Source organism: Coturnix japonica, chromosome 29 (assembly GCF_054131305.1).
Source record: "Coturnix japonica strain WE chromosome 29, WE-NBRP24, whole genome shotgun sequence".
NCBI classification, from domain to species: domain Eukaryota; kingdom Metazoa; phylum Chordata; class Aves; order Galliformes; family Phasianidae; genus Coturnix; species Coturnix japonica.
This window is the reverse complement of record NC_140691.1, coordinates 7,829,345-7,836,808: the sequence shown is the minus strand read 5'-3', so window position 1 is coordinate 7,836,808 and position 7,464 is coordinate 7,829,345. Positions and strand designations below refer to the sequence as shown.

General features: G+C 49.1%; 1 long non-coding RNA gene across 1 annotated transcript; it reads right to left on the bottom strand.

The window, feature by feature from the left end:
* Nucleotides 1-201: 201 nt before the first annotated feature.
* LOC146755943 (uncharacterized) lies at nt 202-2,829 on the bottom strand. The gene is made up of 3 exons (XR_014937825.1): nt 1,173-2,829; nt 774-883; nt 202-470 (listed from the first exon to the last, which is right to left on the bottom strand). It is a non-coding gene; the product is annotated as an uncharacterized LOC146755943 (long non-coding RNA).
* Between the last annotated feature and the right edge of the window lie 4,635 nt (nt 2,830-7,464).

Here is a 7,464-nt window from a genome sequence, read left to right as displayed (position 1 = left end):
GGCAAAGGCAGCACTGAAAGAGAAAAGGAGCCCTGAAAGGGAAAAGCATCAAAGCAAGGGAAAAGAAGCACTGAAAGGTAAAAGGAACAAGCACAGGGAGCAGGCAGGTAGGCACAGCAAAGCAGCAAGCAAAGACCAGTCTCTCAGAGGGGGCTCGCTAACAGGAAGCCCAGCTATTGCCCTCCCAAAGGAACTCCACCATTTTGACAGCCAAAACAGAAACTACGGTTTTGGTTCTCATGACTCTTCCCTGCGCTCCCAAATAAATGGTTTCGTGACATCCTCTACCACACTGCAACTGCTCTGAATAATCAAAATTATATCATTCATGACATAAGAAACTCACTTTTGCCTGGTGGCAACGACAGTCCATTCCCATCCTGTCCCTCCATGTAATGAACATTGCATTTGGCCTTCTAACAGCCTCCTGGATGAATCCACCAAAAGCAAGGAAGCACCCTGCCCTTACTCTGAAGAGAGAAAGAAAGCAAGGTTCATGGAAACAGGCACACAAGGCTCGCAACAAGACATGGTGCTCCAGATCATGACAGAGATAGGACTACCACAGAGCCAGAACATGATTTACCACTAAAGGAAACATCTGGGAGCACATTCACAACTTCAGCACAAGCTGTAACGGCTCAACATGTTTAGCTTTATTGTTCAGCTGGAGAACGAGATACTCCCAAGTATCAGTCAGCAAGCACTCGGATGAGCCTGCCCTCTGGTTTTAACGATGACAGACATCATTACTGCCACCTCTGACACCTTACCAGGAGATGCTTCCATTTATTAGCCTGGTTTTGATTCCTTCCATCAGCAGCTGCTCCTAAACTGACCTCCATTCATACAGTGATACCACTGACTTCTAGCACGAACTGACCTGCAAGACAGAGAAGAAAATGCAGGATGGCAACAAACACTGACATAACATGTTCTAATATTCTTGAACAGCCACAAAAGAGACAAAACAGGAGACAAACGTATCCGCAGCAACACCCCAGTTCATAAAGAAACGCAACTCCAGCCTGGCCTCAGCAGCCCTTATATATTTCTTACACATTTGATTAAGCCAACTGCAGTTTGAACCAGGAGAATTCACAATCTCTTGCAAATGAGCAATACAAAGAAATATAAAAAAAAAACCAAACAAGGAAAACACACAAACACACCTCCCTGACATGACATCTTGCCTCCTGAGCAGGTCACAGTGTCCCTCACTCAGATGTAGAGCAGGGAGGAAGATGAGACCCCATGTGTTCCTTGCTGTGCACTCCCATCTAAAAGGTCCATATGCTCCTTGGGAAGCACAATGCCACCTGAGGAAAAGAGAAAGCAGGAACAGGACATGCAGGCGGCTATCACCCAGCAGAAGGCCAGATCCTTCCGTCTGTTATCCGCTCCTCTTTTTAGTCCTAATAGGGCCCCGAGGATACAGAAATAGCAGTGCTTAGCAGAAGGACTCGGAGAAGGACCGGTAGAAACTGTCAGGAGGACAACTGGCATCGTGTGGACACAAACAGGCTGTTGGTGCAAGGAAGGAAACAGCACCTGAGCATTTCACCAAACAGGTTCCCTCCTCTCTGTCTTCCTGCAAAGATACAAGGATAAAAACCTCATTTCCTCTGAGCAACAATTGGAAACAAGACCAGAAAATTATTCATTCAAAGGCACTTTTAGGAGATGTATAACAGAGTCCTTCCCAGTTACATGAGCTTACGCTGTGGCCTTTGGAGAAACAAGCTGCCTTTGTGGTCCTGAGGGTTCCTTTTTGTCATCTGTTGGGCACAGCAAGAGAGCTTTTCTTGTACAAATCTATGCCCTGTGTACCTTTCTCCATCCCAAAACCTAGAGTTGCGGTGCAGACACTGGATGCTGACCAGAGCAGTAAAAGAACAGAAGAGGGGAAAAGCAGATACAGGTAAGACACCTAAAAGAAAGGAAAAGAGCAGAAGAGAAGGAAGGATACGGTTAAGAACAAAGGACAGAAGATGGAAAGTGCTATAGAGGATTGGACTGGACATGAGCAGATCAGAGCTACACCAAGGTGTGGCTTCTCCCTGTGTCCCTGTCCACCACTGGCAACATCCCCCAATGACAGGGATGCTGCTGCTCCAGCAGCTGATGGGGTTGTGGTCTGGGGTTACGTTCTATGCAGAGCCTCCACAACCTGCTACAGACCCCCAGTTCCCTGCCACTTCTTTTTTTTCCAGGTGTCTGCACACAAGGAACAGGTGTTCTCTATGCCCTGCATGCTGGTAATTAGTGTGGGCAATTACTGTGTGGGAATTGGGGGAGGGAAATTCAGGGGTGGGATAGTGAGGAGGAATTGGAGGGGGCTGGGAAATTGTTTGGGTGGGATTGTAGAGATCAGATATGACTGTGAGGATGGGGGATATTTGGTTGGAAATACTGTCATTTCTATTACTCATTGCTTTGTATGATAAGTTATTAAATGCTTTATGTTCCCTCTGCTACATCTCTGCTTGCAGTCATTTGTGCAGTGTCAAAGGTCCTCAGCTCTACATGCCCACCTCCAGGGCAGGATGGAGCACCACAGATGGCAGTGTTCCACAGCTGCCACCAGCAGCCCCAGCTCGTCCCTCCACACCTGAGGTGTGAGTGGCTGTGAGAGGAATGTCTCTGTGGAAGTGCAGCTCATTCCTCCCCTCTGATGGGGGCAGAAGGCATCTGCATTTCCCTCATGGCTCTTATTTCCTGCGTTACTGTGGGAAATGAGCTGAGCCACTGTGCCTCCCTACTATGGCAAGCTCTGCAGCTCTGCCACTGTCTTTATACTCAGCTGTTCCTGTGTGTAATGCTCCACACTTGGACCCTGCAGAGCCCAAAGGCCTCCTTGGCTGCTGTTACTCACCTGGACATTGAGGGTGCTGTGTCTCCAGTCTGTACCTGCTTCCAGGTGGCACTTGCAAGACACTGCGAGTCCACCTGGTTGGAACTGCAGTCAACAAACACAAATGTGAAAGAAATAAGAAAGGATTCTTTCATTTCACAGGCTTTCATCTCCATTGAAAGATGTTCTGCTGTGCAGCACAGCTGGGAGCATTTCATATGTGCAAAAAAGGGGGATAGGCCCTGGCTGTGCCGGGCCCCCTTCGGGCCCAGGCCCCAAAGCAGCCCCGACTGTGCTGGGTTCCCCTCTCACCTGGGCCCTGCAGTGGCCTCAGCTGTGCCTGGTCCCCCTCTGCTCTGGGCCCTGAGCTGGCCCCAGCTGTGCCTGGTCCTCCTCCATCCTGGGCCCCAAGGCCCTGCCTCTGCCTGCTCCCCCTCTGAGCTGGCCCTAACTGTGCCAGGCCCCCCTCTGGCACAGGCCCTGCCTCAAGCCCCGCCCCCTGTGGGCAGCAGTGCTAGTGCCTGTTGGTTTTGCTCTCTTCCCTCTTCTTTCCCTGTTCTCTTCACAAATGCTTTCAGATCCCCCAGGATGACGTGCACTGACACTGCTGCCTTCTTCCTGCACAAACTTTCTGGGCAGCTCAGCTTTTTCTACAGAGCAGCGTGCCTTTGGAAGTGCTTGGAGGATGTAAACTAACAGCAAGAGAACACTGAGCTCTTCTGGGTCTTTCTAGGCATGGCAAAGAGACAGGAGTGTGCTCAGCCTCGAGTGGTTGCTTGTATGCAGAAATCACAGTTGTCAACATCTGTGCTGTTTTGCTGTAGGCAGTAGTGTGTGACAAGAAGCCTACAATTATCAATTTAGTGAACGTAATTATTTGTAACAGTTCCCCTTTCTTCTTCCCTTGACACTTGGGTTATGGAGTTCTCCTATGCTATGTGCCGGTGTAATACCTCTGAGCCACAGCACTGTTGCGTTTAGCAAAGCTCATGGCAACAGGCTTTGGCCAACCTCAGAGCTACGTAGATGATGAGAAGATATCCAATGATAGGAGAGAAAATGAACAAGCTCCAAGGTAAGTGTTTTTTTTTCCTTCTAGTGAACACGCCATCGCTAAATCTTCCATGCTATCACTTTTATCGTGACAGTGATGATCCCTTAACCTCACACCTTTAGCACAGCACTTTCTGTGGAGATTCCCACCAGTGACAAAGTATTAGTGCCGCTTTTCTGCCTGTTTCTTTTTTGTCTGTATTTTCCAGACTGTGGGTATTTCTTTCATTGCCCACAAACACTGCCCAGTGCAGGAGGAGGCAGGGACAAGAGTCAGGAGCAAGGGCAGAATAGTTTCTCTGTTAGTGAATGGAATGCCAATGTTTTCTGCATATGGACTTGCCATAGTGCTTCTTACAAGGCCTAACAGTGGGATGAAATGTGCCCTGAAGCAGGTGTGCTTTTTAGGAAGGCAAAAGAGAAATGCAGATAATGCTAAGGGGGGCCAGTAAGATGATCAGAGGGCTGGAGCACCTTTCCTGTGAGAACAGGTTGAGGGAACTGGGCTTGTTGTGCTTGGAGATGAGAAGGTTCCAGGGAAACCTCACTGTGGCCTTCTAGTATTTGAAAGGAGTGTATAAACAGGCGGGGGAATGGCTGTTTACAAGGGTGGATAGTGATAGAACAAGGGGGAATGGTTTTAAAGTTATACGGGGACGTTTAGGTTGGATATTAGGTTGATGTTTTTCACACAGAGTGTGGTAACGCACTGGAACAGGTTGCCCATGGAGGTTGTGGATGCTCCATCCCTGGAGGCATTCCAGGCCAGGCTGGATGTGGCTCTGGGCAGCCTGGTCTGCTGGTTGGAGACCCTGCACACTGTGGTCCTTTTCAACCCAGGCTATTCTATGAGTCTATGGCTGTACAATTGTATCAGACCTCAGGGAAGTCACGTGGAAGAGACAAGCCTTTGAAATTAAGCTTGATTCACTTTGCCCCTCATACACCTGATCGCTGCATCCCTTACTTGGCAAATGGTCTTTCTGTGGGGTGTAGATGAGGAAAGGGGAGGAGGAAAATAAAGCAGCTGCTTTGTCTTAGAGCTCTTGTTTCGTTGGGGTCTGGCCATATTTTCTGAAACTAAAAGACGATGTGTGAAAGAAGGACAGGGAAAGGCACAAGGAGGTTTTGGTTTTGGTGCTGACTCCAGCTCGCTGCTTGCTGCTGGGAAAGGCACACTTAGCTCCAAGGAAGGATGCATGCGTGGAAATCCAGTGGCCAGGGGCAAGGGGTACCCAGCAATAGAGGGCAACGAGAGCTGGAGTGATTTGCTTTAAACTGCAGCCAGTGAAGTCCTGTCCCATTGGATCTGACATATGTCTCCCCATTCCCTTCCAGTTTGTGCAGAGATGGCATGAGACAGAGGGCATTGCTTTCTGCCAGACTGCAGGAGCAGAAGCATTTCAGGTGCCTAAATGGTTTGGTTTCCTCACAAAATCACACAGAATCACAGAATTACCCGGGTTGGAAGGGACCTCAAGGATCATGTAGTTCCAACCCCCCTGCCTAGCAGGGCCACCAAACATACGCCTTTACTAGATCAGGTTGCCCAGGGTCCCGTCCAACCTGGTCTTGAACACCTCCAAGGACGGGGCATTCACAACCTCACTGGGCAGCCTGTTCCAGGACCTAACCACTCTTCTAGTAAAGAACTTTCCCCTAACATCCAACCTAAATCTTCCCTCTTTCAACTTAAAACCATTTCCCCTAGTCCTGCTATTATCAGCCCTTTCCAAGAGTTTACTCCCCTCCTGGCAGTAAGTTCCCTTCAGGTACTGAAAGGCTGCAATGAGGTCACCCCGCAACCTTCTCTTCTCCAGGCTGAACAAACCCAACTCCCTCAGCCTGTCCTCATAGGGGAGGTGCTCCAGCCCCCTGATCATCTTCGTGACCCTCTTCTGGGCCCCTTCCAACAGCTCCATGTCTTTTTTGTACTGAGGGCTCCACACCTGGACACGGTACAACAGATGGGGCCTCACAAGAGCAGAGTAGAGAGGGACGATCACCTCCCTATCCCTGCTGACCACCCCTCTCCTGATGGAGCCCAGGATCCCATTTGCTTTCCGGGCTGCCAGAGCGCACTGCTGGCTCATGTTAAGTTTCTCATCCATCAGGACCCCCAGGTCCTTCTCTGCCGAGCTGTTCTCAAGGACCACTCCTCCCAGCCTGTACAGGTGCCTGGGGTTCTTCCAACCTAAGTGCAAAACCTTGCACTTTGCCGTGTTGAACCTCATTAGGTTCACTCAGGCCCACCTTTCAAGCCTGTCAAGGTCCCTCTGAATGGCATTCCTTCAACTGCACCACTCAGCTTAGTGTCATCATGCACACACACCCATGTGGACAAATTCTGTATAATCATCTCCTCACTCTGGTGATAAAATCTCCCCGAAGAAGGATCCTGCAGCTCCACCATGGCACCTTCTAACTGAGGAAGAGGACCTTTGGTGAAGAAAAGAGCACTTGGGCAGTATGAGTCTCCAAGCACATGTGCTTCGTGTCTCCAGGCTGCTGCTGAGACCCAAAGGTGCTGTAAATCCATATAACTACCTTCACTTTTGCAGTATGACTGAATTAGGCACAGAAATATGGATAAAAGAGGCATTAAAATCAGAGCAGTTGGCTTTCAAGGCACACAGCTTTCAAAATGGCTCGGAGAGCAGAGCAAACTCTTTGCAAGTAACTATTACCACACAGTTCCATTTGGCTAAGTCAAAACATGTGCATTCTATTCGAGTATGATGATCTTTACATGCAGTTTATAACTGTAAAAAGGTATGTTTCAACTTGGGGAGAGGGGAGCTGTGGTGAGAGCCATGGTTTGGAATCCTTCAGGGCCAGCATGCTTATCTGTGAGTCTGAGGGAGACGCCTCCAGGCCAAAGCAGGTGCTACAGAGAGAAAGGTTTGACACAAATGGTTTTATTTGACTGCTAGAGACAAATGAGTAGGAAGAAGCTATGATTTCTTTGCTGACTGCTGGTAAATCAGAACTGCAGACTGTAGGAGAGCTTAAAGGAGCAGTAGTAGGAGTGTGAATGAATGCTCTCTGTTCTGCACTAGGATGGATGTGTGACCAGCATGACATACCAATCTTCCACTCCCAAATCATGCTTTCCTGGAGGGCCTTCAAAACACTCTCACTGAGCCAAAAAAGACACTTTCTGGGCAGGGAAGGTCCCCAGAATGCCCATAGCCCCACCTGAGCACCTGACACTGGCACTCTGTGCCTGCCTCACTGAGCCTCTTTGTATTTTCACCTCTGCCCAGCATCATGTAGAAGGGCTGCCAAGGGCTGTGTGCCTGCATGCTCCCCTTGTGACAGCATTGTGTTGTAGGTGCCAACAAAGGGAAAGCACGGACAGTGCAAAGTAGCTGATAATTGCATTAAATGGGACTGTTTTGGCAGCACTTTGATTGTGTGCTGAACATACTTACACGGATCTTCATTAATTTAGGGGCTGAAGAGAGGCTGCAGCTCATTGCACAACATTCAGAGGTTCCCTCCCACATGCAAACGCATCTTTTGAAAAGCCAAGCCTTGATCTCGTTTGAGGTACC